We start from the raw sequence: 20,623 nt of genomic DNA on the forward strand, positions 1-20,623 counted from the left end.
AGAGAAAAAACCACAGCTTTTATAATAAAAAATCCTGTTAAAATGACTTTTAATCTATCTGTTGCTTTAATTTCAGGAAAACTTCCTTCAAATGCATAAAAAACTCATCCATTTTCTGTATTTTCTCCCTCAAACATGTTTTTTCCTGACAAAAGAACACAAGATTAGAAATTGTCTGTGTTCCGATTAGTTGTTTTTGTTTGTTTCTTCAATCTTGTACATATCTACCCATAGTAATGAAAGGGCTGAAACCCAGCACAGGCAGCAAATCCATTTTCATAGTGTACAGAGATAATAATAAATCATCTTAAGGTCCAAGTTTATTAGAAATGACTGAAATACATTACAGGGCAGCAATAACTTCAATGGTTGGTTTGCCAACCAGTGGTGTGGAATTAAAAATGCATTAAAATTTATAGAAAGGAAAGTAAATAGCAGAGACTTTAGATTGGTTTTGACATAGTTAAATGAAGCATTATTTCTCTTTGTGTGGTTAATAAAATAAAACTCTACAGAATGCAAGAAACATTCTCTTTTCAAAGCTGAAAGGTGGAAAAAAAATCCATTATTAATTAAATTTAATGCTTATTCCCTCCACTGCATGTCAATGATGCATTTCAGAAGAGAAGTGCAATGAAAGGTTCTTCTCTTTTCTCCTCTAGAAGCCACTTCTACAGATTTTAACAAATGTGTTCTGTTCAAACGTTTTAGGCACAAGTGTAAACACACATATTTGCACAGGAAGACCTACTGTGCTACTACAAATAATAATAATATTTCACACCTATACAGTTAACCTGACTCCTACAAGTTTCACAAAGCTTGCCAGACCGTTGCTCAAACTTTTCCAGAGGTGCAGGAAACAATAAGAATGGAGACATAGGAAGTACCTGCTTAAGATATCCTTCCTGTATAAGAAAAACTTTTAGGGAGCCCTGGGGATGGTACTTCATTTTCTAAGGGCTCAGTTGCCCCAGTGAAACAGAGACTGGCAGTGAGGCTGAACAGCTGTGCAGCTGTTGAGCACAGCACAGGATTTTCAGAGCTCATAGAACCACACATTTTTTCAGTTTCTATAGGAACAGGTAAAAACACCACTTAAAGTCTGTTTTGTCCCATGCTAATGCTTTAGGAAGATACTAAACTCTTTTTATACAGTCTGGCCTACATCCTAGAGGTGGCATAAGCCAACACACCACGTGCCTAAGTAAGAGGCACTGATGAGAACAAGCTATCAAAATGTACCCTTTTTTCAACCAAGGCTCCAAACATGGCAAAAGCATGTAAATCCCTTTAATTTTCAGGACAACATCACCTATTTCTGATTACAGCCGTCTTCATTATCTTTTAAACTACAAAGAGATTTCTATCAGATAGGGCAAAACAAGGGAAAAAATCTCTACTGGTCTAACTAGGAATCTTTTATACTGGCTTTGAATTGACAAAGCAGACTGCTTGGAGGGAAAGAATGCAAAGGAAGAAAGGTCTCTCATTGTAACCAACGGAGAAAGAAGAATAAAATTTCAGAAGTGAAATATAATTAACCAAATTGTATTTGATTATCACACAAAGGTTATCAACCTGACATTCATAGTGTCAGAGTTTTATTTCATAGCTTTAACACTGAGCATGGTCAAGACCTTCTCTATCTGTATGTCTAGAAGCCCTAAATAAAACATCCGGGAAACATTCCAGAAATATCCTCAGAAATATTCTGAGAAATATCCTTACAACTTTCCCACCCCACCTCGCTGTTGACACATGTTTTTTTCACCTATTTTCCAGGTTCTTCCTGCTCAGCTTCATGTTCTCATTAGTCCATTCATACTATAGAAAAATGATTGTAGTTGACTCTGTAGAAGCCACACCAACAAAGAACATCAGCTTTTGCTATTATATAGACTGGCCTCTATCCCAGCTTACTGTGGGAAAGTAAGATCTGTGTCTTTTTCTTTTTTTGTTGCACAACATGCAACTGAAATTCTTGGCAATATCTCTGATTTCAAGCAAGAGAACTTGTATAAATAATTAACTTTTTTACCAGTTCCAGTGCTTTCTTTTGGCAAGTAAGTCATTTGGAAAAAATCCCTCATGGAACAAGTTCCTAACTCTACTCTCACGGAAATAAAGGATATAACATTTAAAGGTACAACAAATATGTGAACATAGGACTGAAAGACAAGTGTTTTTTATCTAAATAAAAGAAAATAAAAGCCTTTTCTCAATTAAAAATGCATATATCTATGAACAGACGTCAGATACATCAGATACATCATCATTAATATGTAATGAGAAATGCCCCATGCATCTTTAGAATAAATCCAGATTTAGTCTACAAAAATATAAATACCATTATAAAACTATCATCATAGTTGCACCAAAATTTTACAGATTTGTTAAAGATTTGAAAATGTAAGGGTTTTTTTTTAATTTTACTGCATACACTGCAGTAATAATACTCTTAAGAGAGCTGGAAATACTTAAATATGCAACGTGTAGTCAACCTATGTGAGTTGGAGTACTGATCTCTCATGATTCAGGAATTCAAATTACTAATTTCTGCTTGTCATAAAGAAGACTCTTAGAACAGGAGTAGGTATTAGAACTACACATCTTGCAGTGATAGATGCTGGATTGCTTGAATCTTATCTTCATCTGAAAAAAAAAACCCAAACCAAAACCCACCAAAAACCCCCCAAAAACCAAAACACAAACCCCAAGAAAAAGCCGAAACACTTTGGATTTTTAAGATGTGATGTCGATCATCAGATTGGTAAGAAATCTAAGGATGAAGAAATCTAAGGATGGCTTAGATTATATCAGTTTTTATCATCAATTTCCATCCAGGTAAATGTCATGATTTTTCTTTCATTTTTTCTTAATTGCTACAGTATTTCATAGGACTAAAGGAATTATGGATAGGCATCCATAGCACAATGCTATGTATAATCACCACAAACAAAGCAGGATGTATCTGTCCTCATTTTTTTAAAAGACAAGGTGAAATGTGAGACGTGCATATTTACTGTACCAATATTCTAGTATCTCTAAGCAAGGTCAGATTCTCACTTGCCTCTGTATTCCCTCAATTTCTCAAGGTTTCCAAGAAAAATGAACATTTACCCTTTGATATTAAATACAAGGTCAGACAGAATAAGTGGTTGCAAATGTCCATTACTTTCCTGTCATCTGCTCAATTAAGGTTTCCAGCTGTCAGTATCTAACGTTGCCGCACCATTAAAAATAAAGGGACATTCAGATGCATTGATCTATATCAAAAGCACTTTAACAGGAAAGAAAAAAAAAAAAAGCCAGAAACGATAATTTTCTTAAAGAGTCAAACTATTAGATGAAAATGTCAGAAGGAAGAAAGGAACAGAAAACTCCTTCAGAATTGCCCAGACGTCAATTGGTGCAAATAAGTTAATTGTTGCTGCACTCACCATTACTCCTCACCTTTGACCAGGCACCTCTTATTTGTTCAGAAAGGTAGGAGATTTCAGAATACACAAAGGGTGTGTATATATAGATTTTCCAGGCAAATATGTTTTCATTTTTATTTGACGCTTCTGAAATAAAACTGACAAGGTGTGTATTGAGGAACAAAAATATGTCAAATATACCAGAACCAAGGGCCATAGCACAGAATCAAACATTGTGATGGTAAAATATTCTGCATATAATGGCATTTGATTAACATTTTATTCTCTTCTATTTTGGAAATTTTCCAATCAATTGCAAAAAAATTACTTTTTTATTTTCTTTTATCACATCTGGAAAAGTCTATTATTTACCAGGCACTAATATAATCAGTCTTAAATAAAAATGTTACCTCTTTGCAAACAACTTACTCTTTTCCATTTTCCTATATCACTTTTGACGTTTTTTTTTTTGTTCTGCTTCCTATTTTTTAGTCTTTTAGAGTCTCTTTTTACAATTTAATTTATAAATGACTATTTTTTTCTATATTAAGAAAATGTTTAATATAAGTCTGTCTTTAAGAAGTAAATTGTTTGAAAGGCAATAGCCAACATAAAAATGTAAACCATAATTTCTTGTACCTGAAACATAGCTATAAAAGAGAGAATAATGAACAACAGATTCATATGTTAGACACTCTTGTAAGTGCTAAGCCAATAGAAATTATATGTTCAATATATTTTTTGCAAACTCAACGTAGCTATAACTTCTTGTTTCCTTAAAGCTGTTTCCTTAAGCTCATACTAGTTCAAGTTCATGGCAGGTTTATAGAAGATACAAAACAACTAACACCTCTAAGACCTTGATGAAATAAATAAGATTGATTTTTGACTAATACTCTTTTCCTGGGTGCCAAAAAATATGTGCATATCTTCCGCGTTGTTTTTAAAAACTGGAAACCTTTGGAAACTGAAATATTATTTCATTTGTCACCTCCAAAGAAGGAGCAGCTACACAAGAGGAGAGTCTGCTTGCATTATGTAGTGAGGTGTGTGCACCCTTCATGCCCAGTTCAGAGCAGAGGAGTAATACCTGCAGTAAGTCATGCAAACCAAGAAAACAGCCCTTGGGTTTCTCGACTATTGGATCAGATATTCACCCTGACGACAAGCACTAAATATTTGATTTTGCTCTTAAATGACAGATACAGTGGAAATCTGCTCTTATACAGTCACTGAAAGTTTCTGTTGGGATTTTTTTCAAGGTGAGATGAGGGTATTTGGGATAAAATCACTTTTAGATAATGGTTTGGAAACTCTTAAATCATGTTGAAAGTGTGTGTATGTGTATATATATATATAATATTTATAGAAATACTTAAAGCAATATTGTATTCACTGTGATAATCACTACCTACCTCCTGCATTAGGAGATTTTCTTTAAACATGTCTGGTTTTTAAACTGAATATAGTGTTTTCAGAAACACAAGTAAGACAATTTTGAGTACAAAAAACATCTTGTGAGTAGGACATACCGTTTATATATTTCATTTAGGCAAGTCATCTAATACTGAACAACTCAGTTCTTCTTGCCAGATAATTAAAGGCTTGGAAACCATTCAGATGAAGCTGTAAGACATTATTAGTGATAGTAAAATGCATAAAGATAGTGAAATGCTACTGATAAAACCAAGAGTAGTAAAATGTTAAATGAAGCTGCAGAGTTAACATCAAATTTTCTATTAGTCCCAAGTTTAGATGCATGACATCTAAGGAATGAAAGATTTCCTAGACACCTGAACTCCACTTTCTGCTTCTGTGGTGTGGTGGGGGTTTTTTTGTGACACAGTCTGGTGATATCCCTTCTGGTATGGGAGGTAGCCCTTACAGAAGGAACACAAAAAAAAAGACTAATACTTGTTGATACAGTTCCAGAAAAAAATGTCAAACAAGACCTGTCTCAAACCAGAAACAGGAACTGAACCTCACTCTGTTTCAGAGACAGGAACTGAACTGAAGCCATCCAAGCCTCACAATGCTGCTGGTCCTGTCCTATGGTTCCCGACCTCAGGCGGCACCCTTAGCCACTGGATAGATATTTATATGGATCACCTTGGATCAAAGGTGCTCCACCTTTGATCCATGGTGAATGCAAATTACCATGAACATATAGCCCAGAAAGCACTCTGCTGTGTAATGAGTACACCTGGTATTGCTGCTGTTTGTCTTCTCTATTCACTCAGAGGCAAAGCTGGCTCATTGTTCTCACCTACTGCACAACATGCTCAACTTGCCATTTCAGTTCTCTTGTTTTCCAAGGTGCAATGGAAACAACAGACAACTGTATTACTGTATTGTAATGCACTGTTTTGTATTCCCTTCCCTTCTGCTGAAGATAAACGGATAGTTAGAACAGCTGACATGACACTGGCTGTCTCAGTAGCAGTATCTCCCCACAATTTCCCCCAAGTAAATTCAAAGAATCAATTGCATGATGCAGATATCTCGCTTTTAATCAATGTACTGACTATAAAGATTTCTCATTATTTAATGAAGATTTATGTCCTGTGGGTAATAGAAGGAGTAGTGCTACCTTTCCATTGGAGGCAAAAAATACTCTGATTTAAACACTACTTTAAAGGAGGCAGGAAAAGGATGTTTCTAAGGTTATCTTTAAAGGTCATTTCAAAATAGCAATTTGGTGGCATAACAATTAAGTTTTATGTATATTGTACCCAGCACAAAATACATTCTGCTTTTACTATCTACAGGGAAATACATGGATACTCAGGAAGTCAGAAACTAAAGCCAGAATTAGCTCAGTACAGACACAAAGAGACTAGAAATACTTTTAATACTTTAAACTTTGGTGTCTTTAGGGAGAAATTCACTCCTATTTGAGGGCAGGTATAGAAAAACTACCCTCTTAAATCCTGACTGATTTCTTAGTTGGTGCACTAATTTTGTACTGATGCTGTGTTTAAGAAAAAATGAGGTACAGAAGTACACAGTCAATCAACAAAGCAGGTATAATAATGGCTCTCAGGAGTACTATGAGATGTACTTTGCTAAGTGTTAATGATCTGGATATCCATATATAGTAATATCTGTCTAAATGTCTAGTATAATCCTTTAAAATGAAGGCTTTACTATTGGTGTCCCTCAAGCCTGGAGTCTGGATACACTGTCCCACTGGGAAAGGGGTTGAGAACTGGAATCACAAAAAACCCTCTTCCCTTTCCTCTTGGATTGGGAGCAAACATCACTCCATCTGAACAGCAGAACCAACATTTCCAAAGCTCTATCCTAAAATATACGGTTGTGTGGTGAGGTAGCAAGGGGGTTTGTAGTGACTGATGGTGATCGTGCTCTCAGTACACAAACACTGATGGTGTAAATGGCAAAGCAGAGGAACAGACTAACTACATGAAGGGAGATGGATGGGTACAGAATAGAGTAAACAGAGTTGAACCACAAACTGTTGCTGATTTATTCATTATTATTTTCAGTGAATACCCAACCTTCTATTATTGTGCAGAAACTGCATATTTTCTGCTTTGCAAAAGAAAACCCTACACACTGACAATAACCACTTTGAACCCCTTAAGGCTTGAAGCTAGCAGGAGAATCCATTCTCCTTATAATAGTCTGGTACTGGGTTATTAGTTCATGTTATCACTGCTCAAGCAAGGGTCACTATATTTTACCATCACTGTGGCCTTCTATGGCCTTTTTAAAATTGACAGTGAGATGAGCTTGAGTGCTCAGTGCAGCATTATGGGAGTCTGATTCTTTTCCCATTTTTATAAAAAGCAGAGGTAGATACTTGAAGCAGGAAGCTCTGTTTGTTGGCATGATGAGAAAGTTGATTAATTTAGTTGCTCATTCACTACAGTGATTTTCTACCAGACTTTTCTTTCCCCAGCATGGGCATGAGTACTAAACTACAGAGCTCTGTAGTACTTTGGGAAAAAATCTGAGTTTAGAAGGGGCTGGTCTGACATAGTCACCACAACCAGAAAGAGAGTGCAGACAGATCACACAGGCAATTGAAAGAGCTAGAGTAATGGAATCTGGCTTCTAGCTATGCCTTATGGATACCGGCTTGAAACTGTAGCATCCATAAAAATAATCCATATTCTATTAAGGGGGCTAAGCATTGCTGGGCAGCCTAGTTTTGTCCCTGTCAGAGACTGAACCATTGGTCTTCCACATGACCATTAATTTAGAAGAAATGATCATTAAGAGTTTCTAATCAGCATAAACTCCAGGCAGTAAGATAAACTTTAGTTATAGTCAATATATAAATTTCCAGCCATTCAAATAACATTTTATAATTTAAGTAAATGGCTTTTGTCACGGTTGACTGCATACTTGACCCTGATGCTCCTCCTGTCCCACATTTTTCCTGATTGCTGTACACTGACCTCTCATGATTTTTACAGTTCTGCAAGGTGGTGAAGAAAAGATGAAAACTCATTTACACTGTCAAAGACAGAACTTGTCAGGGTCATAGGGCATATATCATCCTCGCTTCTCTGGGACCCTCACAACTTAAGTCTGCCCTCACAGTCGGCTAGAAAAGTGAATATTTCAAAATGAGACAGTGCTATCATTCAACAGTTATTCATTATAGAATACAAGCTAAACGAATCAGAGTAGATATAAAATACTATCAAATTGTATTATATTACTGTAGATCACATCCAGATTTTCTTTTTTAAAGTTTTCATTTCAACTTGCTTCAAATGACTTAATAAAGTACAGAGCAAGACATCAAAGATTGTTGTATTGGTCATGAAATAAAGACAAAATTTTAGTACACAAAGAAACATTGCAAAGCAATTACAAGTCCAAAAAAAAAAAGAAAAGAAACACTCTGATTTGAAAAAATATAGTAAAAAGTACTTAAAAATTAGAATACAGTTATAAGCTTCATTTGAATTTGAACAGAATTTACCATAATTTATAACAAAAAACACTACATAAATTTTGTGGAAATATCAATGAACACAAGTAACTCCTACTCCTTACAAAACCTTGGTTTTAAATTTCATCTAGAATTAATATAATACTTTCTATTAGTTTTAAAAGCAATCTCAGAAAAACACCAGACAGGTATTTTCTCAGTAATATGGCATATCAGGTATCAAAATAGTTTAACCCTACAGAAGACTATGAATCTTTCACAGCATCTGCTGCAGTAACAGGATGAATTGAATCAGAAATAGATTAACTGTCTCAACTTCCCAAAACAAAACCCAACCAAAAACAAAACATAAAAAATACCTGGAAATCCATAGCCATATGTTGTAAGAAAACATCCAGACCCATCAATCACCATTGAGCTCTATTTACACACGATTTTAATGGGCAAATTCAGTGTAACCATGCAGCAGACTAGCAGCATATGCTACCCAACTGCTACCACCTTCATGCCATTATAGGAAGCAGCATGTGTACACACATGCAAGCTGTGCCTGATCTACAGATCAATATGGGCATCAAATGATCCTCTGATTAAAGCCACAGGATATCCCAAAGAACAAGCTCATCAGTTTTATGGAAACTGGATCCAAATACTTTTAACTACTTTTCACTACCTTCTACAAAAAAAAAAAAAAAAAAAAAAAGGAGAAAGGGATGAAAATCCTCTTAATTTATTCTTTAACCCTCAATATATAAAGGAGCATAGAAGATGCATTTTCATGAAAAGAAAGATCTATTCCTTTAATAGATTCGGTCTTTTGATATGAGAAAACACAGTACTTTGGAACCTGGTTTTATAGTCAACTTACATCATTATTAATGAACCTAAAATTTTCTGAACACTCTTATTTCTACAGAAATGTATTCTCCTGACCAAATAATCTATTTTCTGCTTCTTCGGCACTGTGAAAATATCTGATTCAAGGACAACACCAAATCAATAACAAGTTCAGCAACAACTATATCTTACATGTCACCATATTAAAATGAAAAGATATGGGAAGTCTGCATTGTCCAATTTTGAAGCATAGATTTTCAGTGGAAATCTAAGTGAAGAGAAACCTCCTGGCTAATCACCCATGCAAAAGGAAAAAAATGAAGGAGAGTCACATTGTTGCACCCCACATCCATTAAAGTGGATTAATCCAATCTTTAATTTACAGAAAATCTTTACTTATGGAACAAGAATATTCTACTTCCGATATCAAACAGGCTGTCTCAGCTGCATTTTCCTATGCTCCTCCAGCAAGAAATGCCTTCGCAAGTGAACAATATTTCCTTAAAACTTGCTGTATTGGAAAAATGAGATGGTGACATACTGTGTCCCTCAAGCAGAGGATAGATAAAGTAAAACTGAAGCATTGCCTACAGTGTCCCACAAACCAAATTACAATCCTAGAAAAAAAGCAATTTAATTTAATTCTAAATAAAACCCATTTTCAGGTGCAGGAATGGAAGGGGAAGAGTGGAGCACCTTTCTAACGAGCCACAAAATCTGAGGCTTTGAGTTCAGGCTAACTTCATTTCAGAAGGATCTTACTTCTTATATGATGTTCACAATGACTCCAAAGACTTACCAAGTAGCTGGTGAGCTTTGGGAGCAGTTTATAAGCAGGATATATTAATGGCCCACTTATTTTATTACAAGATGTCATTGGGCTGAGAATGTATTGGAAGGGCACCAAGGGAATGTTCATCACTAGCATCCTCTAGCTGGTATGTTGGTTTTCTACCCTGTAGCTGAAATTGCTCAAAAGTTGTGTCTCTCTTGTGCACCCATAAACTCATTATCTCATGTAATAGAAGGCTTTTGTCTTCGTGAGTTTCGCAGGAAATCTTTTGGTTCCAGTCTGATGGCACTGGCAAAAAGGAAAGTAAACTGTTGTCTAATCACTGTTCCCTACCATTCACTCCTCAGGCAGTAAATGCTATGTTTAAAAATCCATCCAAAGTTTCCATTATCTGTATGTAGAACTTGCTTTCAAAAGCTCTTCTTTGTACAATACCAGTGTTTTCTTCAAAATCTGTAATTGAAATACGAAGAGCACATCTGTACTTGTGGGGTGCTTTTGGTCTGTGCTGACAAATTCATTTTATCTGCAAATTTAAAGCAATGCAGTGATAAATATTAATAGCACTGTTACTATGTAAAGGCAGCACTGATACTGATGGATGGCTAAAAGCACAGAATAAAAAGAAGGGATATTCCCTCTCTTCAGCTGAGGCCATCTCTCCACTCCCTGATCCCCTTGTCCCACACTGCCTCTCATAAGGTGTGACTATTTTTTATAAATTTCTGAAGAAGTAGGTACTTATTTAGTCTTCATAAAATTTTCCAGTAGTAGAGCCAATGTTTAAGCCTGTTTTTTGTCTTCTTTCACAGGGCAGGTAGAACTTAAGGAGGAAGATGAGCAATTAAGACCATGTGTTGTATCCTGTAGCAGATGTCACGAATAACTGGGGTGGTGTGTTTCCCCACCCCCTCAGGCTGCTCTAAAGTCTCAGGAATTCTCTTTAGTCCTCAGCTTTGAGTAATGAGTTAGGCAGTGTCTCTTCCCTTGACCTGATCAAAAATTCATATCTAGTAAGTAATAGACTGAACCTTGCCATCAAACTTTGTCCTGCTATTGCAAATTTGTATTAAACTGACTTTTGCTGATACCTTTGCCAGTGCTTCTTTAAGTGACCTAAAGCAATCATTCATGACATTTATGTAAGAATCTATTATGAAGTAATGATTACAAATATATTACACTGTATTATTTAAGGAATTTCCTAACAGGAAAGATTAAGTGCATTTTGGTAAAAAGCACTTTTCCTTTAAAAGAAGATATGATCTATATCTATCCTCCAGACTGTCATTTCATATAATCACCAAAATTTCAGTAGTTTACATAAAAATGCATGATCAACTGCCATTCCCCATCTATCTGGGAAAATATACCATGTTTTGTTAAGTATGTTTCTATTAACTCTGCATTACAAGTTTTTCCTTTAGAAGAAGGCGAAAAAGATAAACATGTCAAGTTCTTATAGTTCCAGACATTCCAGGATGTTCCTAATCCACATAAACCTTAACGATGTGCTCTGGAATAATTTCAAGCAGATGTAGACGATAGCTTCATATTTCAATGTCTGCAAAGAATCACTAACTGAATCTGGTTTGTTATTAGTCATAAGGTAAATGATGAAAATGAATGTGAGAAATTAATAGCAAGCCCAGACAGATATCATCCTAAAACTGTCATAGCTATGACATACCAATATGACTTTTTCATCTGCCATGTAACTTCTCTCCTGGGAAATGTGCAAATATATCTAAAATCTAACAGGCACAGAGCCTGGTGTCCTTTATCTAAATTGAATATCTTAAAATTGAATATCCATCAGTACCTTGGAAGGCCATGGCTGCATTACCTCCTCCCACAGCCACATTTTAAAAAGACAACAGCTGTAGCTGATCCAGATTGCAACCCCATTCTATAGATTCAGAAAGTTTCATTAACCTGGCTTTAACTTGACTGGTTACAAGTTTCTTTTTACTGAGGCACAGGCAAAGCAAGTGTAACTGTCCTGAAACACTCTTGAAATAAATATAAGAAGACCCAAAGACAACAGCGAACTGTTATGGTCATAAATGTCAACACTTTACAGTTGGCAATCAAATCCACACCAATCATGAAAGAGGCCCATAGTTTCTAATGACTAAGTCTTCCCAGGCACACATAATAAGGAATGCAAAATTTCTCTTACAGTGTCTTCAGTAAGTTCAAAGTGATATCCAGAACCTGAACATTAGAAATGCCATGTGAACCCAGAAGTAGCTAGTCTATCTTTAAAAGAAAAAGCAGCCAATAATTTGATCAAATTTGCTAGCCTGTAATTTAACATCTATTTTTATGGCAAACTAATTTCCCATCCAAAATTAAGATCTTTTTCAGATAAAAGAGCTGGTTATGTCCCTTGGAAATTTATTTAGAATATATCTTGCTTTCATCAACACAAGTTTGCAGTAAAATTTACACAAATCACTATTGCCATTTCTGCCAGTCATGTTCAATTTCCCACACTCTGTCAACATGTGTCAGGAAGAAAGCATTATGCCTTGTTAAATTATATTACAAATAGAACCTTCATCACAAACTGAAAGGGAAATTAATTTTAAAATAGCACTGGCTAATAACTTCCTGTGGCTTTTCAAAATCCTGCCTGTTCTACAGAATCTAAAGTTCATTGTTTTTACAGGTACTCAGGGAGAGAGTAACTAAATTTCTGAGTTCTCAGGCACAAGAGTGTGGTCTAAAAGGCTGTTGGTGTAAAAGAGACTCTGGATAGCACAACATCTCTGTTTATGTGTATCCTAATTAAAAATAGTCAGAATACTCTCAGATACAACAGTGTACTTGAGTGTTTGTTTTATAGTCATGCCTTAAGTGAACAAGGCTTTCGAGCAGCTGATAGCACACCAAGATACAACTTAAGAAAAGGAGGAGAAATTCATTAAAAATACCTCAAAAAGCATAACTAGATTCCCATTACAAAACACACTGTATGTGGTGATTTAAAAAAAATCTGGGAATTAAACTCCAATTAAACTGCAGGTGCTGCTTTTATGGCTCATACACTCCAATGGGGAGTCGTGCTTTTAAGTGCATTATCTAAGTGCAAAAACTTTTGAGCAAGCTTTAAACAGCTGGTAAAATGGGATTTACTGGAGAATCCTAAGGACCCTCCCTACCTCAAGTTTCAAAGGTATATAGACTACCATCATGCTAATCAAGTAAGTAAAATCTCAGCTAGAGAGGTAAATTTAGGTGCAGATCCTCAGCCACACAGACACATCTACTTAGATTCTTGAACTAAGCATTAACCTAGTTGTGTCTGAGGCACATTCTTGCTCATTAAGGCTTTAGGAAAATGAACCTCTTTCCATTTTGTTGCCCATTTTGCATATATTGCCCTGTACATTAAAAAGAAAACAAGCATATGGCATTAATCTCCTCTGAGAAGTATAGGGATAAAAGTTGAAAGCAATAAATACAGCATCTTTTAAATTTTTGTGTGTTAAGCAAATTAATATTTTAAACTGATTTCAGTTAGTATATCTGACAGAGAAGACAAGAGTGGAAATGTAATTCAAGCAGCTGAAAAAAATTCTTTAAAAGGGTTATTTTAAAAGAAAGGAAGAAGTTGATTTGTCATCTCTCCAAGCTTTTTAATTTTTTCTTAGGTAAGAATAGTACTTTTTTTTTTGTTTGGGTTGGGTTATTTTATTACCTCCCAGAGACAAATTCCTCTAGAGTTTGTGAAATTGCTTTGCATTTACATTTTTGCTACAACTGTTTTTGCCAGCATTTCTGTGGTTATACTTCTGTGTAACAGTTCAGAAAACAAACTGTAGATCTGAAATCATAAGCAAAGTTTTCTAAATAAATTTTGGATAGTCTTTATGCTTACTCTCCTGTTAGGTGGAGCATCATTTACAACAATTTTTTCTCTGAGGAGGCAGACATGGTTCTCATAGATTTGGGAAGTCACCTACCTTCTACGTCATATAAGGTTATTTTATTTCTGTGTAGCGCATTTGTTTCTTTTCTCCCACTAACTTACTTCACATCTATCTCATCTCCATTGTAGCTCTTTCAAGTTAAAGCCCTTAAGGTGTCATGTTTAATTCACTTAATGAATATATGATAATTTATGTCTGTTCTGCTGCTTGATGGTGCATAAATGTTCAGCTAGATTCTTTATCTTCAATTTGCTTTCAAGGAAAAGATATCCTAAACTTGCTCGGGTTGATGTAAATGACAGCACTTTGAAGAGCAAAGATTGTCCAAAGGGTGGAGACACACATCATCTGCTTTGTGACCTAATTCTCTAGTTTACTTGAACAAGTAGCTTCATAAAAAGGAAATATTCTCTCTTCTAACTACTAAATTGTTTGTAGCATTTTAGTAGCATTTTGAAGAGTCGTTTTGTTTGTAGTGTTTTACTGTACAATGATAAAAAACCCCTCAAATTTAACTCAAACTGATTTTCTTAATTTTTCTGTTCTAAGAAATTCTGTAAATAGTAACAATTTAAAATTTCTGTTCTTGGTTATAGAGAAGGGGAATCTATTATGGACATCATCCAGAGCTTGCTCTGGAGTTCAAAGTGTGAAAATAAATAATTTCTTTTTTTATTATTACTTTAATTTTTTTTTTTTTTAAGGCAAGCCCTGCTGTCATTTACACTGATAAGAACCTTAATATTTGGAACAAGTCTTTCTGTCTCCTTGGTGCCAAACATTCTACATCTTTTCCCTCACTCGCCATCTTTAACTAAAGAGTTAAAACAAGATTTTCACAATATCTCATAAAGGTATATTCTAGCAACAACCAAGCTGGTAGACTTCCTAAAGCAGAAAGTCACTGAAAGATGAGACATCACGTAGAGGACCATAAAACTCATCTTACTGGCAAAAAGTTTTCCACAAAGGTGGTGTGAATTCATCTTGGACATGAAAATTATACTAATGGACCAGTGACAAAAATGGATATGTAACTACTGCTAATACTGTGGCTTGGTCTGTGAAGAAGTCAGGATCAGTAGTGCACAGCTGAAGGGTTTTCTGGCAACTCATTTGCAGAAAGTTCTGCTCCCTGAGCAGCTGTTACAGCCCTGACAATCAACATGCTCTGCTGAGGATGGCTGCTATGCAAATACTCACAACATACACACACACAATGTACTCCATTGGCTGTTAAGTGGCAAACAAACCAGCTTGGGAATTCCTATGCAAAGAGTTGTCCTGCTAATACTGGAGAAAGCTGGTTCTAATCCCAGTTTTACAAGCCACACTTCATAATTAAAAATCAACATGAAGTGCTGTGGGGAAGATTTTAATTTTTTATATGGACTCATTTACTTGGCTCCAAATGTATAGTAAATGACAGAGAACTGCATAAGGTATAATCTTCTGTGCAAAGTCCTTTAAAGATCTCTACTCAGAGGAAAGTAAATCAGAACTTACTGCATTAGCATATGGAAAAGCCGATAGCTTTGCAAACACATATCCCCAAAAAGATAACCAAGTCAGGAAGCAAAAAGCAAAGTATGTTCCCAATGACAGTGGCAGGTCCCACACCAAATGGGCATGCTAGACACATAAAGATCAGAAACATGCACGAGTCATTCTTTGGGTTCAAGACACGTTCTCTTCCTGAAGCTATGGCAGATGGGCCATAATGAACAGATTCCTCAAGTGGGAAAAACAGAAGCTGGAGGTGGGCAAACGAAGTACAGAATAAAAGACTTGAATATTATTTGAATGTAAAGGTGGTAAAGGCCTAAATCTATATTTATACAGTTTTTTCTACCTTCAAGAACCACAAGGAACTTTATAATAAATGTAGCCCAGTTATGTGTATAGAAAAGTAGTTTTATGGAAAGCCAAGGTATATATCTCTAAAAGAGGGAACAATTAAGATTTTGATGTTTTGGGGTTGTTTTGGGGTTTTTGGCAGAGGAGAGGGTGGTGGAAGAGTTAGGTGTTTTGTTGTGGTTTTTGCCATTTTAGTATAACAATAGAGAGCTGTCAGACATAGGATACAAAATACAATCATCAGGATTCAGAAGGAGGCTAAAATCTGAGGTTAATACCAGATTTCTTGAAAATCTGCTGGTCAAATCTGTTCTATCAGGATTGTAAACAGTCATGATTTTCCAGCTGCTAAATCCTCAAAATGATAAGCAACAGCTATTGAGACTCAACTTCTTAAAGTATCTGAAATCAATGTTCCTTTTGAAATATCCTTAATGATAAAAAATAACTGTCCCTCTAATATGACAGGACACATTATAATACTGTTCTTACAAAAAGGATTTTTTTTGTCAAGGATTTTTTTTCCAAGGATTTTTTTTAAGTACTAATACCTAAACATCCAAATTATTATATTCAAGTGAGCTCTCTTCTGCTTATGGTTGATCATATCAAATATCTCATAGTTACAGTCAATGGTTGATGTCCAAGTGGATGAGTGATGGTCTCCAAGTGCTCCTGAAGTGTTCCCCTGGGCTTGGCATTGGGACCAGAACTGTTTAACATTTTTGTTGGTGACATGGACAGTGGCACTGAGCCCATCCTCAGCAGGTTTGACGATGACACCAAGCTGTGTGGTGCAGTTGACACCCTGGAGGGAAGGGATGCCATCCATAGGGACATTAACAGGCTTGAGGCCCATATGAACCTCAACAAAGCCAAGTGGGAGATCCCACTCCTAGATCAGGACAATCCCAATACAGGCTGGTATGAGAATGGATTGAGAGCAGCCCTGAGGACTTGGGGTGTTGATGACTGAGAGGCTGGACATGACCCAGCAATGTGCGCTCGCAGTTCAAAAAGCCAAACGTATCCCGGGCTGCATCAAAAGCAGTGTGGCCAACAGATTAGAGGAGGTGAATCTCCCCTTCTACTCTGCTCTTGTGAGACCTCACCTGGAGTAACACATCCAGTTCTGATGTTCCCAACATAAGAAGGACCTATTGGATGGAGTGTGTCCAGCAGACACACTGATGTTGACCAGAGGGATGGAGCACCTCTCCTACAAAGACAAGCAAAGAGAGTTGAAGTTATTTAGCCTGAAGAAGAGAAGGCTCTTGGGAGGCCTCAGTGTGGCCTTCCTGTAACTAAAGAGGGCCTAAAAGAAAGATGGAGGGAGACTTTTCATAAGGGTGTTTAGTGATAGGACAAGGAGCAATGGCTTTAAATTGAAAGAAAATAGGACTAGATGAGATAGTAGGAAAAAATTCTTTACTGTGAGGGTGGTGAGGCACTGAAAGAGGTTGTCCAGAGAAGCTGTAAATGTCCCATTCCTGAAAGTGTTCAAAGTCAGGTTGGATGAGACTTTGAACAACCAGGGGTAGGGGAAAGTGTCCCTGTCCATGGCCGGGGCATTTAGAACTAGATGATTTTTAAGGTCCTTGTCAACCCAAACCATTTTATGATTATATGGTTCCATAATTTCTAAGATAAAAAATGAAACATTATGATTCTTAAATGTTAGATTTAAAGAAAAATAATTTATCTTCAACTGTTCCATATAGTTTCTCATTAGAACAACACCAAGTTCAATATTAGGTACAAAGGATCTTGTGAGAGCACGGTGGTCATAGTTCAAATCTTCCATTCAGAAAGTTAATTTAAATAATGAGCTTCTGTAGAATGTCAGCAGTCTTAAGAACACCCACATAAATTCCCCAAGATTATGTGTTATTATACAGAACATAAAAAGAATTATCACACCTAATTAAATATTGCAAATACAAAGAGCTTTGTTTTGACCTTATGGCAGCCTTTGAGTTTTGAAGCTTATCTTCAAACTAGCTATTTATATCAATAAACGAATAAGGTCTGATTCTTTACCATAGAAATTTCAGACCTTTTTTTTCAAACTGTTGTAATCATCACAGACAGAAAGAACAAAATGTATGTGCAAGCTCAGCTACAAATGCAAGGTAGCAAAGAATTTGATTTTTGCAGTATTAAATACTCTATTTGCATTTGTTTTCCTTGTATATACTGTAACGCAATATTTAGGGGAAAGCAAATTTGGATTAAGTGTGATCTAAATCCAGCTCCCAAAAATACCAAAACTTCCAGGTTCAGAAAATTTTTAAACATAAAAATTACTGAGCACATATAAATTCTTTCTGTTCTGTTTTTATCATATCATTTAACTGGCATCCTAGACTTCTCAGTATGACCTGTGATTTGCTGTTTGCTAGTTTCACCCTTGCATTAGAGCCCAATACTACACTGAAACAATTCTTTTTAATCAAAACAAGAGGCACAGACTCAAATACCTAAGGGGGACAAGTTTGGTGTTTTAGCCAGCTGTGTGTAATTGAATGATTTATGTCATTCACAGAGGAGGTGTTGTCTGTCACTGCCTACCTTGGTTTATATTCAAACCACCTGTAGATATCTCACTGAATAAATACTTTTGTTAACTACTCATTTCAGAGCGCCACATCTACTCTAGAAAGAATTTCTTCCAGAATCTTTCTGCCAGATCTTCATTTCTTGAGAACTTTCTAGTAATAAGCACCACAGGTATTCTGTAAACATGTGTTTCTGGGACAGCTATGCACTGATATTTATATAATCTTACTAGATACACCAGATGGCTTAATTATAAAAACAAGATTTGCCAAATAAACATTACTGCTTGTTTTATACATGCATTTTCCTGTCAATAACTTGTCTTTCCAAGTAAAACACTGTTGTGTAAAAGCTTATTATATTCCCTGAGAAACAAGTAATCCTTTAACCCTGTGGCATTTGGGCCATCATTAGTTATCAACTACATATACTAAAACAGACCAAATACCCTTCTGGAAAACCAAAAGAGAAAAATATACTTTTAAACTACAGAAAAGCACATGTAGTATACACATTATTTGTTATTTATGAAAATCTTCCATTTTTAAGTCACACAAAGTGACTGAAAGCAGTGAATGTTATGCATGACACAATTTAGGCTGTGAATTCTGCCCCCATGCAATTCATGGAAAAGGAGCAGTTAATTTCTTACTATGTAGTGACCTCCCACAGTGTGTGGCTACAGAATTTATTAATTTTAGCTTTGAGTAGCCTTTTACTCCTTGATATGTTTTTCTAGGTATAACTTTTAAAGTAATCGCCAATGTATATACAGTACAAGATAAACCAGAAAAAATACTATTCCAAAGCATTAGAGAAGGCTTTTCACTATGAAAAAAAGGACCCTACCCTGAAATGTTTCCTGTCCACAAAACACAGATATATTGGTCACACAAAAAATGTACCATCTCATCTGTTTTACCTAAAGGACTAGAAGCTGGATCTGACCTGGGTGGGATTTCAGTCTACGGATATATTTGCATTGACTCTCTGCTGATATTCACATCTCTTTACACACATCTGACCTCTAACATCCACACGGTAAAGGGAAATTAGTTACCAGATTTACAATAACGAAACCAAACATTTACTTTTTTATTTTTTCCTTCATATTATCCACAGTCTTTAAAATATGGAGCTTAAACAAAATACAAATCCATTATTACAGAAGAGACATGTGCTTTGCAAGTCACAAATTTAGTCCAGAGCCGAAGGTGTCCAAAACTTGACTTAGTACCTTCATTCCCTTTAAGTTCCTTCACACAGCCTTTAAGCCCACAGCATCACAACTTTTATCTGTTTTTACATACCTACTCAGCTACTCCTTTTGTTTTTCCTTTTTACTTTCTTCTTAAGAAAAAGATAACCATTAATCAGAAAACCCTAAATATATTTTTTCTGAATTTGAATAGTGAGATATGATGCAGCTAACTTCCAACACCTCATTGCTTAGAGGACTTTTATAGGCAAGAAGCAAATATATGGAGAAACAGTCAGCCCAGAAGAGATACGCATTCTCAAAATATTTGGGGGAACTTTGCTTTCTCAGCCACTCTCCCTGTGCCATACATCTCATTGCATCCACTGGAGCATGGAAGCTGCCACAAAGGTGTTTTTATCTAGTAAAGCTGTTTTTAAATCACCCTCACCTTCCTTTCAGTTTTTATCTGGCTATTACATGAACATAAGCCTTTCTGCATCACTTGCCTTAAACATGTATTTCATCCTAGGTGCAAAGCAATCTTTAGAACTCCCCTACTGAGGCTTAGGTTGTACCCAACAAATACCACAACCAAAGATACAGTCTTCATCAGAATCTTGATGTGTCTTACTGTCTGAAGGCAAAAAATGGTGTGAGTTAATCACAGACAGCTGAATTACCTGGATGATACATACAGAGAAGTTTTGTTCTGCTTGTGGGGAAAAAAAAAAAATCAACACAAAACAACAGCAAACCCTGTTAACATATTACTTCTCCCCACCTCCCTTCCCATCTTAACTTTTAAAAGAAATTTGTACCCTGCCTCATACATACAATTTTGATGAAATCTGGAACATGAATGAGAAAGGAATGGAATACAACCACACAAGGAACATAACAAAGACAATATGCAAATTTTGAATTCACAATTAAAATTCCTGAACTCCCAAACAACATTTTCACAGTGTTAGAACACATCTAAATATAGTCTAATCATGATTTGGACTTTGGTAACATGCTCGTGCCTGCTTCCCAGGAGGGCACACAGGTGTACTGCTACCAAGTCATTCAGGACAGGTGAGGTTTCAC

At 35.9% G+C, this 20,623-nt stretch overlaps 1 protein-coding gene across 11 annotated transcripts in view; it reads right to left on the minus strand.

Moving 5' to 3' along the window:
* The window catches only part of LRRC4C (leucine rich repeat containing 4C), a 497,660-nt gene that overhangs the window by 139,078 nt on the left and 337,959 nt on the right, over nucleotides 1–20,623 (minus strand). The window lies entirely within an intron of this gene.

The sequence above is a fragment of the Corvus kubaryi genome, unplaced genomic scaffold (assembly GCF_017639235.1).
Source record: "Corvus kubaryi isolate FWS band 111438036 unplaced genomic scaffold, C.kubaryi_AGA036_p1.0 37392, whole genome shotgun sequence".
Lineage (NCBI taxonomy): Eukaryota > Metazoa > Chordata > Aves > Passeriformes > Corvidae > Corvus > Corvus kubaryi.